This window comes from Lepidochelys kempii, chromosome 10 (assembly GCF_965140265.1).
Source record: "Lepidochelys kempii isolate rLepKem1 chromosome 10, rLepKem1.hap2, whole genome shotgun sequence".
Classification (NCBI taxonomy): domain Eukaryota; kingdom Metazoa; phylum Chordata; order Testudines; family Cheloniidae; genus Lepidochelys; species Lepidochelys kempii.
Genome location: NC_133265.1, coordinates 28,139,568 through 28,165,132, shown reverse-complemented (window position 1 = coordinate 28,165,132; position 25,565 = coordinate 28,139,568). Strand labels below are relative to the sequence as shown.

The window sequence follows — 25,565 nt, the reverse complement described above, 5'->3', positions numbered from 1 at the left end:
ACCCATCCACAATTTGTGGGTGACATCTGTACATTGTTTTTCATCCCCTCACCTTCCAAAACACTCATGTCACCACATGTTGTAACGTTTCAGAGGAAAATGTTTTATCCTGGAGTCACTCATCCTCCCATCCCATTCTGAGTTCAGGGAGATGGAGAAGAGGTTAGATCATTTCCTGTTTGACAGACTTGTTAGAACTGGGGACAAAGCTGTTCTCTCCTTCCCAACCATTACAATTGTCCTAGCCTCTTGTGCCCTTCTTCATCCCAACCCCAGCTAACTCTTTCACATCAACACTGTTTGTAGAACAAGAACTGTATTGAATCCAGATGTTGCTGTACTTCCCTTCCCCCTTGCTGGTGACACCCTGCCTATGGGAGATCATGAGAACTGCTCTCTTCTCATTTCTCTCAGATTGACCTCCTTTTCACTGCAGCAAAACAGCAGGAAGAGTAGAACAAGGGGACTAGGAGAAGAGAGGGGCCTAAAAGGAGAGGAATGAAGGAATAATAGTAGTGACCCTCACCAGACTCTCTCCCATTGGATGACTGATTCCATCCAAATAATTGTCAACCTTTTTGGTCCACAACCCATAAAATGGACAAACTTTCACAGTGCAACTCGGCAACCCCCCTAGGATTTGGGTTATACAATGATTTTTTTGGCCATTTTGTGGGTTATGAATCGAAAAAAAGGGTGTGTGTGTGTGTATGTGTTAGGAGTAGAGTGGAGCTGGATGTTACATAAAAGGTAACTGCAGAGATGTCAGGTGGAGAAGAATTAGAAGTGCTATCTGAGAGGATGAAATCCAGGATGAACATCTTTTTTCATGTTCATTGTATTCATTCTGGGTGTGAAACAGGCCCTCTTGTATTTGGAGGAGTCATTGAATTGGGCAGAATGATCATGGACAAGATAGATATTATGCTGTTTCATTTGTATTGTTAGCCCGATAGCGTGATTCACAGGATTCCCACCCATGTTTAGCATTTCAAGTGGGTTTTGTAAACTGTAGATGAGCATACGATCTATTAGGTTCTTATCTGAGCAGAAGTTTGAAACCTTTTGAGGTTCACTTATCTTCCATACGGTTAACACTTTTCTAAAGCATAAATAGCGTAAATCTTCTGAAACATGAACAGATTCCAAGTTTCCAGGAACTTAGTGTTGAGAAAATAGAAGTGCATGTAGTTGATAATTGATTGCTTTGACAGATGAATTAATTTGGGGTATAAAATATTGACTAATTATTTTATTTTTCTTTTCAATCTGCAGTATCCACAATACCTCAAAGGTATCTATAGGCTGTGGTGAGGGAATTGATTATTTGAAGAAGGACCAATCTTCTTTTTTTAAGGTTTCTAGTGATCTTCAAAGTTTGTGTGCTCTTCAGTATGTTTCCTCTATGTATGTGTGTGTGAGCAAAATACCAACTGCTGTTTTAGTTCAGTGTCTGACAACTACGTGTTTCTATTCCTGAAGATTAGTTTTTTGATTAACTATTGAAGAAACTACAAACATAAAATATCTAGTAAAGGATAACAAAACCTGACAAGAAAAGGAACACAGAGCAGAAGATGCTGGGATTATAAATTTTCATTTTGGTTTAGTAAAAAGATTAGGATACACTGTGTCTGAATTAATTTCACAAGGAAACATTAACAAAACACACAGAGCTTTTTCCCACACTGAATGTATCTATTATCAATGGTCGATTCTGGTAGTGGGGGAGGAGAAGCTGCGGGAGGATTTTTTTGTTTGTTTTTGTTTTAGCTGTTCTTTTCTGTTTTCAGTAAGAAACATAATCCTAAATTTGGTCCACAGTGATCTGTCATACATTAGACTCTTTCCACTCAAAACTTCCTACCCCCAAAACAAAATGAAAACTTACTTCAAAAAATTTGACTTTCTGCAGTATAATAACCTAAAACTAAAATGTAGCTTGAAAAGACAGAAATTTGATGCATGAAATCACAGGACTCATTGAATGTATCCTATGAAAGGTGCTTTGTAGATGACAGTAAATCTGAAATTAAATTGCTCCCTAGGAGAAAGAATGTTGAGGTGGACCCATGTGCATATACTCACCACACACATGCCAACAATAACAAAAACCCTCTTTATGTTAGGACTTCTGCATAATGCATTTTTGCCCCTTTATTGGAATGGAAAAATGTGATTTTTTTTTCTAATTAACACTTCAAAAAAAAAAGTGTGTGTATAATTTCCCAACAGGCATGCAAAAATACTTTGAATGTTTTAAGTTTTAGTTTTGCTAAAGTAACCAGATTTATGTGAAGGATTTCATACACTATTTATTCATTCATAAACATGTTCATTTTGCTTTTGTGAGAGCTGCAGGCTCACCATAGACTAGAGAGCATGGGCATTGTGGGAAAAGCATACTGCATACAGCAATATCATCAGACGACGAGATTAGTATCTGCCATATCAGGTATGGTGTTTGACAATAGGTTCACACGTAGGTGAATTTAGCTGCAATGGCTTGATCCTGCATTCTTGTATAATTTTGACAGATAATATTGATGTTTATTTTAAGCATTTCTTTCAATTTTTATCTATTTAAATTTTCATAATTGTACAAAATTATGGCTTTTAAGCATTTTTTTAGATTTCCTCAGTTAAAATGTTCACAGTTATTGAATATTAAGGGAGTAGTCAGACTAATTATTTAATGACAGTAGATGCGTAAATTTAAAAAGTTAAAGCTTTGTGGCCTTTAAAATACAAATTGTCAACATCACATGTCAAAATATATAAAGTAAATATCTTCTTTATATCACACTTCAAGTTCTCAAGCAACATTTTTCTTACCTTGCCTGTCTGTAAATTTTGATTAATTAAAATACTTTTCATCAGTGTGCGTGTTTACAGTGAAATCAACATTTACCAATAAAAATCTAATCCTTCCATACCTGTACATAAGTAATCACATTGAGTTCAAAGCCCAGTGCTGCACCAGAACCCTGCAGAATGAACACATTTTCACATGTCCAGAATCTCAGGGAAAACAGTGGACTCTGCACCTGTCAAGGTTCCTCCCCCACTCTGAACTCTAGGGTACAGATGTGGGGACCTGCATGAAAAACCTCCTAAGCTTATCTTTACCAGCTTAGGTCAAAACTTCCCCAAGGTACAAAATATTACCCCCGTTATCCTTGGAATGGCCGCTACCACCACCAAACTAATACTGGTTACTGGGGAAGAGCTGTTTGGACGCGTCCTTCCCCCCAAAATACTTCCCAAAACCTTGCACCCTACTTCCTGGACAAGGTTTGGTAAAAAGCCTCACCAATTCGCCTAGGTGACTACAGACCCAGACCCTTGGATCTTAAGAACAATGAACAATCCTCCCAACACTTGCACTCCCCCTTTCCTGGGAAATGTTGGATAAAAAGCCTCACCAATTTGCATAGGTGACCACAGACCCAAACCCTTGGATCTGAGAACAATGAAAAAGCATTCAGTGTTTTACAAGAAGACTTTTAATAAAAAATAGAAGTAAATAGAAATAAAGAAATCCCCCCTGTAAAATCAGGATGGTAGATATCTTACAGGGTAATTAGATTCAAAAACATAGAGAACCCCTCTAGGCAAAACCTTAAGTTACAAAAAAGATACACAGACAGAAATAGTTATTCTATTCAGCACAATTCTTTTCTCAGCCATTTAAAGAAATCATAATCTAACACATACCTAGCTAGATTACTTACTAAAAGTTCTAAGGCTCCATTCCTGTTCTGTCCCTGGCCAAGACGACTACAGACAGACACACAAACCCTTTGTTTCTCTCCCTCCTCCCAGCTTTTGAAAGTATCTTGTCTCCTCATTGGTCATTTTGGTCAGGTGCCAGCGAGGTTACCTTTAGCTTCTTAACCCTTTACAGGTGAGAGGAGCTTTCCCCTGGCCAGGAGGGATTTCAAAGGGGTTTACCCTTCCCTTTATATTTATGACACGCCCCCCAAATCTCAGCTAGGGTGAAACACTGGCTGGGATTTCTTCCTGGAGCTCTAGGAAAACAGAGTTAATAAGACACATGCATCTCTAAATATACTACCAAGTACATAAAGACTAACAATATTTTCCACATCTCAAGGACGATTTTAACCAGTTGATTCTGGGAAACTTTCACGGGAGAGTGCATCAGCCACTTTGTTAGAAGCTCCTGAGATGTGTTGGATGTCGAAATCAAAATCTTGGAGAGCTAAACTCCACCGAAGAAGTTTTCTGTTAGTTTCTTTGATGGTGTGAAGCCACTTTAGTGCAGCATGGTCGGTTTGCAGGTGGAAACGCCGTCCCCAAACATATGGGCGTAGCTTTTCCAGAGCGTAGACAATGGCATAACATTCTTTTTCAGTGACTGACCAGTTGCTTTCCCTCTCAGACAGTTTTTTGCTGAGAAACACTACAGGGTGGAATTCTTGATCAGGTCCTTTCTGCATTAAAACTGCTCCCACACCACGCTCGGATGCATCTGTGGTTACTAGGAACGGTTTGTCAAAGTCTGGGGCCCTTAGTACAGGGTCAGACATGAGTGTCGCTTTAAGCTTGTTAAAGGCCTTCTGACACCTTCCGGTCCACTGAACAGCATTTGGCTGTTTCTTTTTGGTTAGGTCTGTCAGTGGGGCAGCGATTTGGCTGTAGTGCGGTACAAATCGTCTGTAATAACCGGCCAAGCCTAAGAAGGATTGAACCTGTTTCTTTGACTTTGGGACAGGCCACTTTTGGATAGCATCCACTTTGGCCTGTAGGGGGCTGATAGTTCCTTGACCCACCTGGTGTCCAAGGTAAGTCACTCTGTTTAGGCCTATTTGACACTTCTTAGCCTTAACAGTTAGTCCTGCCTCCCTTATGCGCTCAAGGACTTTTTGTAGATGTTCCAGGTGGTCTGCCCAGGAATCCGAAAATATGGCCACATCGTCAAGGTAGGCGACTGCATATTCTCCTAATCCCGCTAGGAGACCATCTACAAGTCTTTGGAAAGTGGCGGGTGCATTTCGCAGCCCGAAAGGGAGTACATTAAATTCATACAGCCCGAGATGTGTGATGAAGGCTGACCTTCCCTTGGCAGATTCATCTAGCGGTACCTGCCAGTACCCCTTGGTTAAGTCCAAGGTAGAGATGAACTGGGCCCTTCCCAGTTTCTCTAATAGTTCATCTGTGCGTGGCATGGGATAGTTGTCTGGGCGAGTTACAGCATTTAGCTTACGGTAGTCCACGCAAAAACGTATTTCCCCATCTGGTTTGGGAACTAGAACCACTGGAGATGCCCATGCACTTTCAGAGGGGCGGATTACACCCATCTGTAACATATCCTGGATCTCCCGTTCTATAGCAGTTTTAGCTTGAGGAGACACCCGGTAAGGGTGGACCCTAATTGGGTGAGCATTACCTGTGTCAATGGAGTGGTATGCCCGTTCAGTCAGTCCTGGGGTGGCTGAGAACGTTGGCGCGTAGCTAGTGCACAGCTCCTGGATCTGCTGTCGCTGCATACGCCCAAGGGTCATGGAGAGGTTCACCTCTTCCACACCACCAGCACATTTCCCTTCGTAGTAAACACCTTCAGGCCACTCAGCGTCGTCTCCTCCCTGGGCTGTAAACTGACAAACCTTTAATTCTCTGGAATAAAAGGGCTTTAGAGAATTAATATGGTACACCTTAGGCTTTCGGTTGGAGGTGGGGAATGCTATGAGATAATTAACAGCTCCCAGGCGCTCCTGGACCACGAATGGCCCTTCCCACGATGCTTCCATTTTATGGGCCTGGAGCGCCTTTAAGACCATGACCTGGTCTCCTACTTTGAAGGAACGCTCTCTGGCATGTTTATCATACCAGGCTTTTTGCTCTTTTTGAGCATCCTGTAAGTTTTCTCTAGCAAGGGCTAAAGAGGTTCGGAGGGTGTTTTGTAGGTTGGTTACAAAGTCCAGAATGTTAGTTCCTGGAGAAGGTGTAAATCCCTCCCATTGCTGCTTCACCAACTGCAATGGCCCCTTAACCTCACGGCCATATACAAGTTCAAATGGGGAAAACCCTAAACTGGGATGTGGTACAGCTCTGTAGGCAAAGAGCAACTGCTGCAATACTAGGTCCCAATCATTGGAGTGCTCATTTACGAATTTACGTATCATGGCCCCCAAAGTTCCATTAAACTTCTCCACCATGCCATTTGTTTGATGATGGTAAGGAGTGGCAACCAAGTGATTTACCCCATGAGCTTCCCAAAGGTTTTTCATAGTTCCTGCCAGGAAATTAGTCCCTGCATCTGTGAGGATGTCGGAGGGCCAACCTACCCTGGCAAAAATGTCTGCTAGTGCCTGGCACACACTTTTAGCCCTGGTGTTGCTTAGAGCTACTGCTTCCGGCCATCGGGTGGCAAAATCCATGAAAGTCAGTATGTACTGCTTTCCTCTGGGTGTCTTTTTCGGAAAAGGACCCAGAATATCCACAGCTACTCGCTGAAATGGAACTTCAATGATGGGGAGTGGCTGGAGAGGAGCTTTGATCTGGTCTTGGGGTTTTCCCACTCTTTGGCACACCTCACAAGACTGGACATAGGTAGAAACATCCTTGCCCATTCCCTCCCAGTGGAATGACCCCCCCAAACGGTCTTTGGTCCTGTTCACCCCAGCATGGCCACTAGGGTGATCATGGGCTAAGCTCAAGAGCTTGGCCCGGTATTTAGTTGGAACTACCAACTGTCTCTGAGGATGCCAGTCTTCCTGGTGTCCCCCAGAAAGAGTTTCCTTGTATAAAAGTCCTCTTTCTACAACAAACCTGGATCGATTAGAAGAGCTGAGAGGCGGTGGGTTGCTCCGTGCCGCCGTCCAAGCTCTCTGGAGGCTTTCATCTGCTTCCTGTTCGGTCTGGAACTGTTCCCTTGATGCTGGAGACATCAGTTCCTCATGGGATTGTGGACCTAGGCTTGGTCCCTCTGGAAGCGATATAGGGGATGGAGCTGTTTCTGTTGACTGTGAACCGCTCTCCGCTGGTGCACTATGTTGGGATTCAGGCTCCGGCTGAGCCTCTTGTGTAGGGTTATCGGCTGCTGCCAGTTCAGGTTCGGTGGGGCCCTCTGGTGTTGAGGTTGCAAGTACTGGATTCAGTGCTGACACGGGGTCTGGTGTTGGTTGTTCGGCTGGTTCCGGTTCTGGGACTGGTTCCGTCTGGGTCTCTGGGACTGGATCCACTACTGCTGTTGCAGACATTGGCCTGGGGTCCAGGTCCATCACCTCTGACTGGGTCCTGATAGAAGTTTCCGGAACAGAGCTAGGCCTCACGGCTTGTTTAGCCTGGTTGCGGGTGACCATTCCCACCCTCTTGGCCTGCTTCACATGATTGGCCAAGTCTTCCCCCAACAGCATGGGGATGGGATAATCATCATAGACTGCAAAAGTCCACATTCCTGACCAGCCCTTGTACTGGACAGGCAACTTGGCTGTAGGCAAATTGAAAGAGTTGGACTTGAAGGGTTGAATCGTCACTTGGATCTCTGGGTTGATTAAATTGGGGTCCACTAAGGAAGCATGGATAGCTGACACTTGTGCTCCGGTGTCCCTCCACGCGGTGACCTTCTTCCCGCCCACACTCACAGTTTCCCTCCGCTCCAAGGGTATCTGGGAGGTATCTGGGCCTGTGGACCTCTGGTGTGATTCCGGTGCAATGAACTGTAATCTGTTGGGGTTCTTGGGGCAGTTGGCCTTTACATGCCCCAGCTCGTTACACTTAAAACATCGTCCAGCTGACGGGTCACTGGGACGAGGAGGGTTGCTGGAGAACGGGGTGGTGGGACGATAAGGGGTCTGGAGGGTTCTTTGGGAGGTAGGTGGGGCTTTGGGCGGCCCCCGGTAATAGGGTGTGGTCTGGGGTGGTCCCTTCTGGTCTCCGCTCCAACTGCGACCAGTTTTCTTCTTCTCTGCCACCTCCACCCATCTGGCTCCAATCTCTCCTGCCTCGATTACAGTTTTGGGTTTCCCATCTAGGATGTATCTTTCTATTTCCTCAGGAACACCCTCTAAGAATTGTTCCATTTGCATTAGGAAGGGCAAATTTACTGGAGATTCAACACTTGCTCCTGATATCCAGGCATCCCAATGTTTCACAATGTGGTAGGCATGTCGGGTAAATGACATGTCTGGTTTCCACCTTAGGGCTCGGAACCTCCGACGAGACTGCTCGGGTGTTATCCCCATTCTGACTCTCGCCTTGGATTTAAACAGTTCATACTTGTTCATGTGTTCTCTAGGCATTTCAGCTGCCACCTCAGCTAAGGGTCCACTGAGCTGCGGCCTCAGCTCTACCATGTATTGGTCAGTAGAGATGTTGTACCCAAGGCAGGCCCTTTCGAAGTTTTCTAAGAAGGCCTCGGTATCATCACCTGCCTTGTAGGTGGGGAACTTTCTGGGATGGGAAGTGGTACCTGGAGAAGGATTGTTAGGGTTTGTTGGTATGTTCTGCTGGGCCTTTATTCTCTCCATCTCCTCCACATGCTTCCTCGCCTCCATTTCCCTCTTGTGGGCAGCCTCCTGTACCTCCTTCTCCAGCCGCATGAGTTCTATCTGTCTTTCATGTTCCCTTTGTTTTTCCTCAGCCTGAAATTTGGCTAATTCCAGCTGTAGTCGAGCCGAGGATTTGGCCATTCTAACCTCTCTGTTTTTAACTAACTTTACACCCGAGGTTTAGAAATAAACAAACAAAACTTGGCTGTAATTTTTTGCTGTGCTGGAATAGAATACCTATTCTCTGATAGTGATTGTCAGCCTACAGAAAAAGACAATTCCCTTGTCTCTGCTCTGGGCCCAAATTAAAGCAAAAAACCTCGAACTACTTGGGAACCTGCTTACCCAGCCCAAAGAAAAAAAAAATTCTTTTCAAACCTGTGCTCCTTGTAAAACAAAAAAAAAAATCAAAATCCTAAAAAAAACCCTGCCACTTTTGTCTCCAGGCAAATGGGTAGAGCACACACCCCCTATTTACTTTTAGGAAGAAAAGAAAAAAAAAAACAAACCTCTGGGTTGGAAGACTGTGAATTTCCCTGCAGGAGTTAAGTACCCTGCCTCCAGGCAAATGAAACCTGCAATTCACAAGATAATCCCCTTTTGTCTCTGCTTGGCCACAAAGCAGAGAGAAACCAAGCTGCTTTCAGTTTCAAAGCTGCCTTCTGGACTTCCTAAAAATTCCTTTTTAAAATCTGTATTTCTAGTTCAAAAAATCTCAACTGGATCTCAAAATGATTTCAGGTTAATCCCACCACTGTGCCACCATGTCAAGGTTCCTCCCCCACTCTGAACTCTAGGGTACAGATGTGGGGACCTGCATGAAAAACCTCCTAAGCTTATCTTTACCAGCTTAGGTCAAAACTTCCCCAAGGTACAAAATATTACCCCCGTTATCCTTGGAATGGCCGCTACCACCACCAAACTAATACTGGTTACTGGGGAAGAGCTGTTTGGACGCGTCCTTCCCCCCAAAATACTTCCCAAAACCTTGCACCCTACTTCCTGGACAAGGTTTGGTAAAAAGCCTCACCAATTCGCCTAGGTGACTACAGACCCAGACCCTTGGATCTTAAGAACAATGAACAATCCTCCCAACACTTGCACTCCCCCTTTCCTGGGAAATGTTGGATAAAAAGCCTCACCAATTTGCATAGGTGACCACAGACCCAAACCCTTGGATCTGAGAACAATGAAAAAGCATTCAGTGTTTTACAAGAAGACTTTTAATAAAAAATAGAAGTAAATAGAAATAAAGAAATCCCCCCTGTAAAATCAGGATGGTAGATATCTTACAGGGTAATTAGATTCAAAAACATAGAGAACCCCTCTAGGCAAAACCTTAAGTTACAAAAAAGATACACAGACAGAAATAGTTATTCTATTCAGCACAATTCTTTTCTCAGCCATTTAAAGAAATCATAATCTAACACATACCTAGCTAGATTACTTACTAAAAGTTCTAAGGCTCCATTCCTGTTCTGTCCCTGGCCAAGACGACTACAGACAGACACACAAACCCTTTGTTTCTCTCCCTCCTCCCAGCTTTTGAAAGTATCTTGTCTCCTCATTGGTCATTTTGGTCAGGTGCCAGCGAGGTTACCTTTAGCTTCTTAACCCTTTACAGGTGAGAGGAGCTTTCCCCTGGCCAGGAGGGATTTCAAAGGGGTTTACCCTTCCCTTTATATTTATGACAGCACCGCTGTAGGAGTCTGAACTAACAAATCCTGATGCAGTGTTCTAACTAAAAAGTGTCAGTGAGATCAGAAAGTAACATTCTTCACTTCAGTGAGTAGAGATAACTCTATGGAGCCCAGGGATCCATTTCTTACCTCAGGCATACTTTATTTACATAATTTGTTTCATCTTCCAAATGAGATATAAACCCAAACTTCTGACTGTGTGTGATCATTCAAGATCCTATGGGGTTTTTTTTTGTTTTGTTTTTTGTTTTTTGAGAGAGCTGAAATGTTAACCCTATTGCCCTGGCCATATTTCAATTTAGTAATTACATTCTGCCCACCTAAATCCCCAGTGCAATTTCAACCTGGTTTACGGTATGTCTGCATTTCAGGCTGGATGTGTAATTCACAGTTTGAATAGTCATACCCACACTAGTCTGATAGAGAGAGGGTGCTAAAAATGGTGTCACCACAGCAATGTGAACAGCAGGAGGGACTAGCCACTCCACCTACATACCTAGCATCTCGTTGCAGCTACACTCTGGTTTTTAATGCACTAGCTTGATCAGAGCTAGCATGGGTATAAGAATCAGACTCCTAGCTCAAAGTGTAGACATACCGATAATGTTCTCCACTTTAATGCCAGAGTGGTGTAATGCAGCTGTTTCACTCCATTCTGTAGTTGTCTGGCTTTCACTGGTGGTTGAATAAATTCCTATCTATACCTTTCCCTTCTCACAGAAATGGTATGTTCATTGATTCTTTATAAACTATTTTGAAAGTACTATGGAAATGGTTGGTTTTGATGCCCATTCAGTCTACCATCTTCTCATCTCCCTTTCCACAAAACTGTTTTATTCTTCTCCTTCCCTCAATCCCCCTTAAATTCTTCTTCCTATCATGATATACGCCCCTCTCATCTGCTTCTTACAAAACACTGTCCTCTGTCACACCCTTCTCCTCCCCAGTATCCCTTCCCATTTTCAATAGTGCATGTCACTGTAGTATCTAAATTCTTCCCATGCATACGTATGGTGAGAGCCCTAGTGGTCTTTGCAGATGCTCCTGCTCTTGTCCTTTTCATGGTAGAAAGAAGCTGTTCATGGGATATTTTACTTGGGTTGTTTGTTGTTTTCTTTCCTGTTCTTCACTCCATCCCTAAATATCATTCTTCCCTGATAATGGTAGTAAAGCTTTATTGAAGACTTCAACAAGCCCTGAAGGTAGTCAGACCTCTAGATAGTCCCATGTTCTATGTGAGTTCATTCCAGAACTTCCTGGACCAATAATTTTTTGGAGGGGGGAGAGTTGTTTTGATTAAATTTCTTCTCTCATGTCCTTCATCTTGCCCCATAATTTTTTTAAGCTTGCTGTTGGTAATACTGGGGAAGAGAGTTTGCTATACAAAACATATACAGTGATAAAGAATCACAGTCTTAGGTGGCTCTGCTCCTGTTCTGCTGCACGCTTTGCCTTCTCTTCAGAGCTTTTGGGGGTCTATGTACACTGTTCAATTAGAATTATGCCTGAGCTATGTGGAGATAGCATTAACACAACCCAACAAACAATCTGTATTTAATTCAGACATACTTACAGAGATGCACCTAAGACATGCAGTGATGATGGAATAATGAGTTCATTTGTCAAATAACTCTTCCTGATTCTGATGTTACAGTATATGTGTGAGAGATCAGCAATTCGTTTGTTTTATTTTCAGAAGACTAAATTTGAGCACATGCTTCTCAATTTGTTTCTACTACCCCAAAGCTCATTAAATTGTTATATTTATATGGAGGTATAGCGAATAATAAAAGGTTGACAACTAAAACTATACTTTTAACTTATTTGTGCACCATGACAAAATATAAACTGCTTTGTCCTCTCAGACTGACCAAAAGATGAATTTCAATACCATAATGGCATTAAAATGAATTAGAAATTAAAACAAATGTAAGGCTTCATCATAGGACAGAAAACAAAAGTGCTTTTAAACCACCAAGAACATATTATATGCTATTCTATTTTTCCCTCTTCAAGTTTTTAGAAATATTTATTAAAGAATAATCGGTATAATGATGAATGTAGCTTTTCTATAGAAGTACAAAATGCATACTATATTTCTGGTAATCTTCTTAAATATTTATGTAGTTGTGTATTCTGTTCACTTAGGGACTGACCTCTGACTGCTCTTCCTCTTTGCAAACGTTGATAGTCCAGTCAATATAAAAAAGAAAGGCCACTCTTTTAGTGATGGTTACTCTGAAAAAAGTGCTTTTCAGTGTTTCAAGGGTTTCAGAACATTTGTAAGTTAAATATTTGATAAGGTAGTTACAGTTTTTAATACTGTATATCCCTCATAAATATAGCATGTTAGAGTGCCCAAATGATAGATGGGTGAAATTATATGGAAATATAAAATGTTCTAACCAGAGTCGTCATGTTTCTTTTAACTGAAAAGAAAATGTCATTCCCCCTGTGATGGGGTGTCCACCCCACACAAGTCCTGAAAGGGTTAAGGTGGTTAGGTGAGGTGAACCACCTAGGCTGTACCTGGTGGAGGAGCCAGGGTGTAAGGAGGAGTAATTAGAGATGAAGCTCAGCTAGAGAGGAACAGGAGGGGCCTGTATAAAGCCTAGTGGTTGAGAGTAGAAGTGGGCTGCAGAGAGAGAAATTGCTGTCACTGTCAGGGTGAGAGAAAGTAAGCTAGGAAATAGCCCAGGGATCCAGAAGTAAGGTTCAGGACTCTGCAGATTGCCTGTTCTGAGGTCCCTAGGCTGGAACCCAGTGTAAAGGGCAGGCCTGCATTCCCATACCAGTTACTGGAGAAGGGGACTGTGAAAGAGAAGACTGCCTGTAACAGTGGGTTCAGAGAGACTTAGATGCACACGATTTCCCCAGAAGGGGAGAAAAGCACAATGACCCTTGCCAGGGGCTGGGGGGAAGCACACAAAGTGGGAGCAGTTGAGTTCCAGGAGAGAGTTAGGCTGAGAATGTCAATAGAGTGCAACAACAGGAGGGGGTATCGGCCTCGCAAAGCTAATCCCCAGACACAACCAGAAAGAGGCAGTCGCCTAAAAACACGCTGTGACATCCACAAATAATTAACTTAAATGTATCATTGCCCAATCTAGAAAGAGTTAAGTTACAAACGATATGACAGACTTTTGGATGGAGTTAGGAATTATGAAAACAATGCCTATTTATAAAGCCAAAGTAAAAAGTTCAGCACTACTGTACAGCTAACTAACAAAGTTATGAAAACATTTATTGCTGAATAAAAGAAATAAGGAAGATTTGCAGAATAGAAGAATATAGTTATTCTCAAAGTGAAAGAACAGAACATTAATAATGTACAGCATGTCTACATGCAATTAAAATATGTAAGAAATAGTGAATAGTGTCTGGCTAAAGTATAAATTATTTCACACATCATATCATTCTATTGTATTAATTCAGTCTGTGGATTTCTAATGTGCCCATCACCTGAGTATATGTACTCAGACTGTAGTGATAATGTTTATTTAGAATGTCTACGTTACCTTGTAAATCCATGAAAGGTTAGTAGTTCACGATTGACAGTCAGTTATTATTTTTAAAAAAATATGGGGTTAGTTGAGTGTCTTTGCCAGGTGAACTCAGAACAATCAAGAGTTGAGTTAAAGGGGACATGACATCCTTCAGCAGTTCTTGCTCCCAAAAGTGGTCTGACCACATCAAAGCTGATATGCTCGGTTGCACCTATAGCATGATGTTAATCAGCTAGTGGCTGGGGGCCAGCCAGCAGCCTGTATCGCAGAATGAATTAGTGAATGCATTTTAAATATAAGCTGAAAGAACTATTTTATGAATAAAATAAGAGGTTCTTGGAAATGCTTTTTCCTATCTGTGTGGGGAATGTAGGTTTTGTACTCTCCCCTCATTGGCTGACACATGTTCATGGCAGGCATGGATCATTGATTTGGTGCAAGCAAACTGACCTGTGACTGGGATTAGCTAGCATTACTTTGAGAGAGGAAAGCATGAAGGCTTTTATTGAGGGGTAGGGAACATTCTTGTTCTACTACCTAATGTCAGGAGCTTTTCCCAGCTCGGCACTGTCCCTCTCCACCTGTCTGGCTAAGAAGGTGTCAAGCTTTTGCTGAATGGTACACAGGACATACTGAAAATTACCTGATAATTGTTGACAAGGTCCCTCTCCAAAAGTTCTTAAGCAAAGTAAGCTGTCATGGGATAAAAGGAAAGATTCTCTGATGGATCAGTAACTGGTTAAAAGAGAGAAATCAAAAGGTAGGAATAAATTATCTGTTTTCAGAATGGAAAGAGGTAAATAGCAGTGCTCCCCAGGGGTCTGTACTGAGACCAGTGCTGTTCAACATATTCATAAATGATCTGGAAAAAGGGGTAGACGGTAAGGTGGCAAAGTTTGCAGATGGTACAAAACTACTCAAGATAGGGAAGTTCAAAGCTGACTGTGAAGAGTTACAAAGGGATCTTGCAACACTGTGACTAGGCAACAAAACGGCAGATGAAATTCAATGTTACATGCGAATTAATGCACATTGGAAAACATAATTGCAACTATACATAAAAAATGATGTCTAAATTAAGAGATCTTTGAATCTTGGTGGTTAGTTCTCTGAAAACATCTGCTCAATGTGCAGCGGCAGTCAAAAAAGCTGACAACGGTAGGATCCGTTAGGAAAAGGGATAGATAATAAGACAGAAAATATCATAATGCCACTATATAAATCCCTGGTACGTCCTCACCTTGAATACTGCCTGCAGTTCTGATCACCCCATCTCAAGAAAGATATATTAGAATTGGAAAATTGTAGAGTGAGGGGCAACACAAAATGATTAGGGATATAGAACAGCTTCCTTATGAGGAGAGATTAAAAAGACCTGGGACTATTCACTTTGGAAAATAGTTGTCTAAAGGGGGATCTAATAGAGGTCTGTAAAATCATGAATGGTGTGGAGAAAATGAATAAGGGAGTGTTAGTTATCCCTTCACATAACACAATAACCAGGGGTCACCCAATGAAATTAATAGGAAACACGTTTAAAACAAACAGAAGGAAGCACTTCTTCACAAAACACACAGTCCACTGTTGGAACTCATTGCCTGGGGATGTTGTGAAGGCCAAAAGTATAACTGGGTTCCAGAAAGAATTAGGTAAGTTCATGGACGACAGGTCCATCAGTGGCTATTAGCCAAGATGGTCAGGGAGGCAGCCCCATATTCAAGAGTCCCTAAATCTCTGACTGCCCGAAGCTGGGTCTGGACAATGATCACTCCATAATTGCTCTGTTCTGATCATTCCCTCTAAAACAGCTGGCACCAGCCACTGTTGGAAGACAGGATACTGGGATAGGTGGACGATTGGTCTGACCGAGTATGGCCTTTCTTATGTTCTTACGTAAATAGGGCTGGTTCAGGCCACAACCTCAACATGTGACTAACTTAGGGCTTATCGACAAGGGGGGTTTGACTAGAATAGCAACAGCTGAATAATTATTCTATTACAGTTATTCCAGTCAGTTCCCCTTTGTAGACAAGCCTATAGCTGGGTTGATCCTCACTTTGTTGCACTTGGCAAACCTGATCACCCTGTTTGGATTCACGAAGGATTTGGCCTGCAAATTTGTAAATATCACTGTTACTTGTTGCCTGTTTACCGTTCCCAGAGGGTTTTAAGAAATTGCATTGCCATTGCAAGTTGTATAATTTTGTTTCCAATTTCTAAAATCTAGAGGTAACAGACTTAATTAAGGTTGTTGCTTCATTATGTTATTGCTTATTATTTTTTCTTTGGCTCCTTTGTGTTTTCTGACTGGAAAATGTACTGTCAATGACAAAAATGAAATCCAAAGTAAGTTAACTTCTCATAACAAATACAAGTGTCGGGGTCTGATTCTGGCAGAGAGGCAGTGCAAAGTCCAGGTGATTCTAGTGGCCATGTTGATGCTAGGCTCTTCAAAAGGGGAAGGCCCAAACATGCTCTGTCCCACTAAAGGCTGTTATAGCTACACTTCCTTGGCACCCTACATAAGAACTCTGACTGAGTCAAACAAAAAATACTCCCAGGGATTTCTGGTGAAGCAAAACACCGTTTCACCCATTCCAATGAGGTCTGTGTCTCAATAAGCCAAGTTATAACTCTGAGTTCAATGACGTGTAAAATACAGAAAATACTAGGTTGTCACATAATCAAATAGTTATAGTATTTGTACTTCTTCTTGAGCCTATTCCCAGATGAGCATACAATCTTTTAGGTCTCTGTCACATGGTATGAATTGAGGTTTGAAAACAGCAAACAAATGTTCAGTTCTAGGTATGATTATAGCTCTTAATGGTCAAATGTAAAGCCCCTTGTTCTAAAAGGGATTTGCTGAAGGGGGGAAAAGAGATTTTAAATATATTTCCTGATATTCATATATAAGAGAACAGGCTTCAAATAAAGTATTCTTAATGATCCAATTAATATAGATAGATACAATATACATCAAGCAGGTCATTACTGTGGAGGTGGGGACATTGCAATTTGTATTAAAGATTCATTTCAGGCTCCGTATCAAAGCAGTATGAACTGGTTAGCTTACAAATTTGCTTTGCTAACTTGTGGAAATGTGTATTTAAGGTTGTGGTAGACCCCCTTCTGTTTTGACAAAAGCTATGCTATTTGATGGCTTGCCTCTGTTCCTCGGGAAATCTGAATTAATTGTTATGGTTGATTTGCATATACTGTGGATATCCCTTAATATGAGGCTGATCATGTTAAATCACTCTGTGATTCTGATGACAAACACAGTTAGTGTTATTATTTAAGACATTCTTACAAACTGTCTTCATAAATACCTATCTGTAAGAATTTTAGCCAGTAAACCTAAGTGTGATTTACAGTACCAGGGTAGCTTCCAAAAAACAGCTCATACATAATATCTAAACTTTGCTATAAATTATTTTATGAACCAGCTCTTCTGAATGGTATTTCCACGATTATCTGATAATTTTTGTATTTGACTGCTGTAGAAGAAATCTCATATACTCCCCACATAGTTTCATGAATATCAATCAAGTTTGAATTGTTTTGAATATCAATCAGAGGTGTGGGAAATCCTTAGTTTTCACAAACCTTAAAGATATGTTTCTTGAAAGAGAGATGTTGTGGCTAAGCCATATCAAACAAAACTCACAGAAGATCAGATACATTAATACTATTAGAAATTAATATATGGTCTTGTTTAAAAGATTTAGAACTTCCATACTCAGTTGATACATTTCCTCCAGCGTTTTGTATTATGCTTTTTGGTAGTATCTGAATACTGCATATTTGCTTATTTTTTGGCACTAGTTTGCTGGAACTGACTAACTTCTAAAACTGGTGCTCATTTAAGAAATTAGGAACATAGACATTTAAGTAACAGCATGCATACCTACAAATAACTTTAGGTACAAAATTGTGCCCGCAGTTATTTGTGCCCATAAGTTACAGGCTAAGAGAAGGAGGTTGCAATGCCCATACTCTGTATAATAATGTGGCACAGCACAAATATCCTTGGCAGCAGTCTTTGTGGAGCTTGGAGAAGGGGCTGATGCTTAGCGTCTCTGTGACTGAAAGGGGACAACAAATAAACTGATCTGCTTGGCTATGCATACAGAGGCTTTATTACACAGTAAAATCATGTGCAGTAAAATTATGCCAGCAGAGCAGAGTTCAAATCTCTGGGGAACATAATCGGACTTAAGCATTTTGATTAACAATATGTGGTAAAAAAAAATCCAAGGCTTGTAATGTATTTGCTTCTTTGTTTAGGTGTCCAATTTTCTATTTTGTGGCAAAGCACTTTTGTGTTTAAACTATCGAGATTATCCTGAGCTGTATACATGAATCTGAATCGTGGTGAATTTGGGAGTATTTGAAATACGAACTTCATGCCTAGGACCTTTTTCTTTTGAGTTGGATTTATATTATTTCTCGTATACTTCTAGTTCTGCGTTTAAGTTGAGCACAATGACTGTTGCTATAAAGGTTGTAGATGGCAATGTGACAGCTTTAGATAAGGGTCATATCTATAGAGCTCTATTTATTGATCCAACAAAGGTTTTGGTACAGTTGACCATACATTATTGTTACCATGTCTTGATGACACAGGTTGAGTGCAAAAGCCACTTGGTTGGTTTGGTAACTACCTTGAAAATAGATCCCAGCAGAATGAAATGAAGGGTCTGTTTTCTAATACAACAACAAAAGGGTAGGTGTTTTACAATGGCCCATTTTGAGTCAAAAGGTTGTTCATGATTTATATATTAAGAGAGCAGTACTATAAGCTCAAAGAGGCACTTATATGTATATTGTGATTTTCTTTGTGCTGGTGGTTTCTTAATTAATAAGACGGCTGAAATCCAATTTAAAAATTATGTATTGCTAAAATGTAATAAAAAAAGAAACTAAGTATATTTCTAATGTTCCTTAGACAGTATTCTTATTGAACGGATGGATGGTATTAAGTGTAATGAATTATGGATGGACATTGAACTGAGCTTTTCAAATCATATTGAACTTCCTGGATTCAACAGTTCAGGATTAAGCATAAGGAAGCAATCATTGCTTGCCATTTTGAGAAATCAATGGTTACATTTTTACCACTGGTAGGGTATAAGCCAATTAAGCTTCCCCTGTTTATTCAAAGACTTTGTCAAAACTTAAAAACCAAATGTAATGTGGAGCTTGTGCCGAAAGACCATCTACAGCTCACTGTGCTCTCTACTTAACAGAGAGCTGGATCTCAAGGGACACTTTGATTAAAACACTTGTGTTTGTCTATAAGGCAGCTTAAAGTCTTTTTCCAAATTACATGAATCTGCTTTTTCACAGACTCTTAAAAAAGTGCATATAGATTGAAATCACAAAATACTCTGCTGTATAATGTTCCCAAGATTATGACAGTTTGGCAAAACGTGATTCAGTTATTGGCTTCTTGAATATGGAATTTCTTACTGCAGGGTTTGTAGTTAGAGAGCATTTTTGGAATGAGATTTCAAGTCAATGATGGATTATTTCATTGCTGAGGATGCTACTTGCTGACTACAGAGACTTTTTTTAATCTTGAAAAAGGCTTGCTTTAATGCTTTGATTTTCATTACAATGTTATCACTTTGTATTGTGCAGTGGTGAGACTGTTAGGACGACATGGAACCCACAGATAACTTGACCAGAACTGTCTAAGAAAGGCAAATGAATGAATGATTCTACCTACTGCTTGTAAAAGTGACCTGCATCTGTGAAACACCGTCTACCTGTTTCTGTCCTCCGGGCAGTAGGTCAATTATATTACTGATCTTGTTTTTACCAGTCATGACCTGTTTCAAGTGCAAAGTGTGCAACAGATGAAAAGCTATGTTGAAACATTGATGAAGAATGAGTTCCCTTATCATACATTTAATTTCTGGGTAGGTGGGGATATTAATACACCTGCCTGGGGCTCATGCATTACTTTTATCCCTAGCTATCCAAGAATGAAACTTCATGAGCAGCATACCTTTCCTCTTTGCATAATCTAAAAATGACATGTGATGACATAACTTCACCATGGTTAAGGAAAAACTTTTTAGTACTAGTTAAGCAAACTCAGTACTAAAAAGTTTATTTCCTTCAATATCAGACATAGTCATGTCCTTTTAAAATTATGACTTGCCCATACTGTGCCATCCTAACTACAATTCAGTTGACTGCATCTTATTTTTAACTCATACTTTGGTGAAATTATACCATGGATGAATTTGGCCCATGTTGGTGCACAGTGGCTCTCTGGCCTGTACAGTGAGATGTGGTAATTTTGCATAAAATTTTGTGTCTGTCCTTAATAGTTGTAAGTCAGATGTGACGTGGTGGTATTGGAGGTAACATATTGCTATGTGCTTACATACTTTGTGCAGAATATGGCTGTACACCTTCTTTGTGGAGTTTCTTTTATGGAGCATATTACATCAGTGATTCAGAAACTGCACTTACTTTTAGTACAATTCCAGGTGCAATTCAAGTTGCTGCTTTTAACCTACATAAAAGTGTTCCATGGATTGAGTGCCATGTGTTTCAGAAACTTTCTTTTTTTCTGTGTTATACAGCATTATCTGAAATCACTGGAGACAAGTGAGTTAACAGTCCCTAGATTTACATATGATATGGCTGGCTGCCACAGTTTCTCATCAGAAGACCCCTCCCCCCCCCCCCCTCTAAAATTTGTTTTCCCTTTTGAGCCTGAATTTTTTGTCCTTCAAAGTACATTCCAGCACTTATCCATTTACCCAGACCTTTAATAAGGTGGAGTTGAATAAGGAGGATCTTAATTTTTGCAGGTTGGGGAGTTTTCACCTGAAATTGTGTCATCTTAGATGTATTTGTAAAATGTATTTTTATTATGAATTGTGCATCTACCTACTGTAGAGCATATTGATAGATGCCTTATACAAACCAAATAAATTAAGAAATCTTCTTTTAAAGGGCTTGTATCTTGGTTGAGAAAATTCTGCACTGTCTCAACTACAGAATACGATATGTGCAGTGCATGGGAAATTTTAGGATGGAGGAAAAGCAGAAATCATATGAAGCAACCAGACTCTTTTTTTAGAGTTAGAAATAGCTTCCTAAGGTACTTTAAGCTTTTCTGTACAGTTGTCTTCCCAAATAAAACTGTTTTCTAAACTTAATGATTTTTATTATTTGTTTTGTATATAAATTGTATAATATGATTTAAAAATTCCAGAACAGTTTGTGCTTGGGAACAATGCATCCAAATAAAAGTGTATAGTCATGCAATAAAAGAGGATCGATATAGATCCTTCTGTACTGCATGGTTTTATTTGTGTGGGTGGGTGTGTATATACATATTTATATAGAGAGAGAAATGTAAAGATACCATAGATAAGTACTGATAAATAAAATAAATCAGGAAGGGTATGAGAATAGCTTTAGCTGGTTCTTTCCCCAGTTTGTTTACTCTAGTACAGTTGGCTTTCAGAAAATTCCAGATGGACTTCTAATTTGATTGCAGCCTCTATATGCCTGTATGTGTCTTTTCCAACACCATATGAACAGCTAGCTCTCTATGGGCCACCCGGAAGTCCTTCATGAGCCAGTGTTTGGAAAACCATTGCTCTGTAACATTTATGTCAAATGATGCTTTGAAAAGTTACTGTAATTATTCTCAGTGATGTTTCAATATGCAAATATTCTAAAATTTAATAATAATTTCCATGTCTGTTCTCAACTTTCTTCAGAAATATCAGTTGGGGACAATGGAGTGGAGGCATTTTGGGGGAGGGTTTTGAAGACTGGCTGGCTTGGAACCTTTTAATGGGAATTAGAAGTCTTCACTTTGGTGTGTTGTGGTCTAGCCCAGCCAAGATTGGTAGTCTCCAAAAGACGTTACCATCTGATGGCTATTCTATAGCATATGTGATATTAGTTTAGTGGTTTTAATATGGTTCCCAGCTGGAAAATGTAGAGATCACAATCACTACCACCAAATTAGATACAAATCAGTATCTTTGCTGTCAGTGTTGGTAGGTTTGAATGGGCATCGAGTCTGACCTACTCCCTCATTCTGAGAGCTGCTTATCCGACTGTGCAGAAGCTTGTCTGTTGATAGCCAGCCTAAATGTGATATACGGATACACCAGGGATGTCCATCTGGCACTTTTCACAAGTACTAGACACACATTCTCTTTTTAATCTATGAAAATAAGCATGTTAAAATCATAGAACATTGGCCACATCTGTTCTGCACTCTACTTTATTGCAAAATCCTGCACAAAGTTGAGTCATGCAACATGCAGTAAGAGGCAGACAACCGCATTTGTAATAGTTTTAGACAGCTCCTTCTATGGCTATAGGAAGTCTAAATTATAAATGGGAGTCAATGTATCATTTGCCAGTGTCATTGTTGAGGAAATCAAATTCATTTTGTGTACTGCTGTTACTTCATTATGTTTCCTTTTCTGTTTCAGACAATGGTTATTTTCAAATTTCACTTCTAATTCTCTTCCTTCTGAAACAATATTGTCACTGTACACTTTCTATTTGTGTTACACATCCCTGGTGTAATGTGTAAAGCCTTTCTCACTAGTTAGTTTATTTTCACAAAGAGATTTATTTTGATCAGGTAATAGCTTGAGTATCTACTGTGGTTAAATTAAGTCTCTTTCTTACCCTGAAAGAAAATATAAAAAAATCTAATAATGCCATCTCCCACACTGCACTCCTTGATTAGAACAACACGTATATTTTGCACACGCCCCCATCCCCCTCTGCCATTTCCTTACAATAGCACTCTAAAGTGACTGTCCTTGGGATAATGCATATGAAAACCTTATACAGTATATCAAGAAACAAGATTGCTCTGTACTGTGGCTTTCAGTAGAATGTCCGTTTAGACCTCATGTTCTTGGGAAACAAAGGAGTCATACTGATGACTAAATAGTCAGTAGTATCTCTGTATGGGGAAATACCTGCCATTGTCCTTTCTTGATTATTGTTCATTTGGTTCAGTTTTTCTCCATTGTATCTCAATATAAATCTGCTGAGATTAAGAAACAGTAATTCTGTTGGATTAAAGATTCCTATTTAGATTTTCACCTCACCTGGCACAGGGCGATGTAATACAAATTTCCCTGCACCAGCTGTGTGTCCTGATAGTATTGATCCCCAGGGAGCACAGGTGGAGATCCTGCTCAAATTCATGGAGTTAACACTTGAGAAGGGCATCTTTAAGATTATCTGGGGCTCTAGGGAATCAATATATCCACCTTTTCTCTGCCCACATTGCTCTGCTCTGTGCTTGCTTCTGTTTGTAGGACAGATGTCAGCTAGCTTTCTGCTGCAACAGCCTCTACTAACAGCCTTTTTCCCCAGTGGGAGCCTCTGCCAGGGTCCTTGCCAAAATAGACCTTGGAATGGAACCTCTGGGAGTTAAAACGGAGGCTTGAGACTATATTTTTGAATACTAAAGGTGTGTCATGTACTCAGAAATGAATATTACACAACTTTCTGATGAGTGGTAAATAGCAAAGGAACATGGAAACATAAAATAGGGAAGAAAGTGATTAATGCAGGGAAGTCTATTTTTGATAGTGGTCAAGAATGTGGGAAATTTCTTCTTACACCAATATTCAGCCTACTTTTGTGATGCAAGAAACTCAGGATGGGCTAATATGAATATGATCAATTATCTCTTCATTCAATTCCAACTCCCATCCCCTACTCTTAAGGCATCACATAGGGGCTATCTGTCTGTCTCCTGAGGAGAACAATGTAAGCAGTGATAAGTGAACTTCAGAAGGCTCATAGGCTTGTTTCATATAAACATGCAACAATTTTGTTGTTTTTTCTTAAACTTATCCGCGGTATTTATGTTGAATGGGAGTGGTGAGGGATTTCTGTGCTTCTGATTGAGTTCAGCAGAGTTAAGAGAACTTTATTTTAACACTTAAAAACATTATATAAACTACAAGGAAACTCACTTACAAGTAGGACTGGGTAAATGGGTTCAATTAAAATGAGGACTGCCTGGAGTCTTCACCTCTCCCTTAAACTAAATCTAAGCCTTGTTTAAAGTTTGAAACAGTTAGTTTAAGAACATTCAGTATGACTGAATCAGCCTCCGTATGGCCCAGTAGGCCTCCCTGGTCATCCTTACATATCTTGGATTATGTTGGAAGAATCAGCAATTCTCTTAAACTCTTTGATCAGCCCTAACTGCTGTTATAGTACATTGTCGGGCACAAAATTCATCTGAGACCTATTGGGTGAAATCCTGGCTCCACTGAAGTTGACTGGAGTTTTGACGTTATAGGAGTGAAATTCTGTCCTCCCTGAAGTCAATGTCAAAACTCCCATCAACTTCAAGAATTTGGGACCTCACAGAGAGACTGCTGTTTCATTGGCACTGAGTTTCATTGTTGCTTGTTGCTGGGAGGAAGGCTTCTGCTTTCCTCCTTAGATGAGTGGTCTAAGGGTTGGAAAGAGGAGAGCTCTGAGAACAGTTTCAGGAAGAATGGGAAAGGTGATTGTAGCGGGGCAGTCACCCCGCTCCTGCCCGGAAGAGTTTAAAACAGCTCTGAGAGCAGGCTGTGGCAGGGAACCAGTAAGAATAGGCTGATAGGGGGAAGTAGCCACAGGTGGGACCACGCCTCAATCAGGCCTCAGCTAGCCCTATAAAAGGGCTGCTAGGCAGGAGCTAAGTCACTCTCTCTAGTTTTTGAGAGGGAAGGACCTGGTTGCCTGGGAGCTGAGCAGGGATCTGAGGTAAGGCAGAGCTGGGGAAAGGCAAGAGGGGTTGGGGAGCTCCAGCCTGACAACCTCCCAGGCTGCAGGGCGTTTTGCGGGGCCTAAAACAGGTGCTGGGGCTGCAAAGGGGCAGACCAGGGCTAAGCAGAGGCAGCAGGTCCTACTCCCCCTTGCCAATGATGAGTGGCCATTACAGGCTACAGTTGGCCCCAGTGAGCGGTGGCGAAATGATGACTGGCAGTAGGCACTAAGGCAAGGTGGGATTAGGGGGTTGGGGTTCCCTGGGGAGGGGAGACCCAGAGACTGAGGGGATACTGCTGGGACAGAACCCCCAGACAAAGGGGCACTAGGGTCCGGAAGGGACACGGGGGCCAGTGGTGGCATCAACACCGGTGTGCAGAGGGCGCTCCGGAGCTGGAAAACGAGCTAATTCCCAGAGAGCCAGCAGGAAGCACTGCAGGGATGAGTCCTGCATTGTTACAGTGATCTTGGGCATCCCTTGACATATCAAGGAGCTGTTGGAACAAAGAAGAGGAACAAACTAAAGATGTTAAGACAGAATTGGAGGTTTTCTTGACTTCGTCTCTGAAAAGTAAAAGCTGTGGGGGACTTCCACAAAGGCATGAAGCTGGAACTGCAGCGGTATGAATTATAAGCACAGATGCCTAGATAGATTAGAAATAGAATGACATGGGTCAGGAAAATTCCCCATTTTTTTAAGTAACTGCTATCTGAAACAATCCAAAGGGGGGAAATATGATGAGAGTTACATTATTACAATGCATTTGAAATGCAGTGCCTTTTGAATTGAGACATTGGTAGGTGAGCATGAACTCATCACTTTTTACTTTAGGGACTTCCACTTCAGGTCAGCTTTAAAGCGTTAAAGATTTTTTTTCTTTTTTTTATGCACAGGCTGAGATTATAGTCCATACTGACCTATTCTGTGGCAAGGGCAGCATGGTCTTTCCCAGTTTCAGTGAAAACAGAGTGATATCTTCTATATGCCATTTCCACTTCTCACTCCAATGAAAAGTTAGGATTTTTTAAAGTGTGCAGACTGTTTACTCCATGATGGTGTT

General features: G+C 41.0%; 1 protein-coding gene across 24 annotated transcripts in view; it reads left to right on the top strand.

The window, feature by feature from the left end:
• RBFOX1 (RNA binding fox-1 homolog 1) overlaps nucleotides 1–25,565 on the top strand; it is a 2,436,731-nt gene that overhangs the window by 1,661,040 nt on the left and 750,126 nt on the right. Inside the window, exon 1 of one of the 24 annotated variants that reach the window (XM_073362524.1) lies at nucleotides 1,276–1,294. The exons of 21 other annotated variants lie outside the window; for them this stretch is intronic. The gene's annotated coding sequence lies outside the window, so the exon portion shown is untranslated. Of the gene's footprint in view, nucleotides 1–1,275; nucleotides 1,295–1,338; nucleotides 1,358–19,368; nucleotides 19,517–25,565 lie in introns of those variants that run through there. 2 more of the 24 variants (XM_073362523.1, XM_073362522.1) reach the window with 2 other exon arrangements.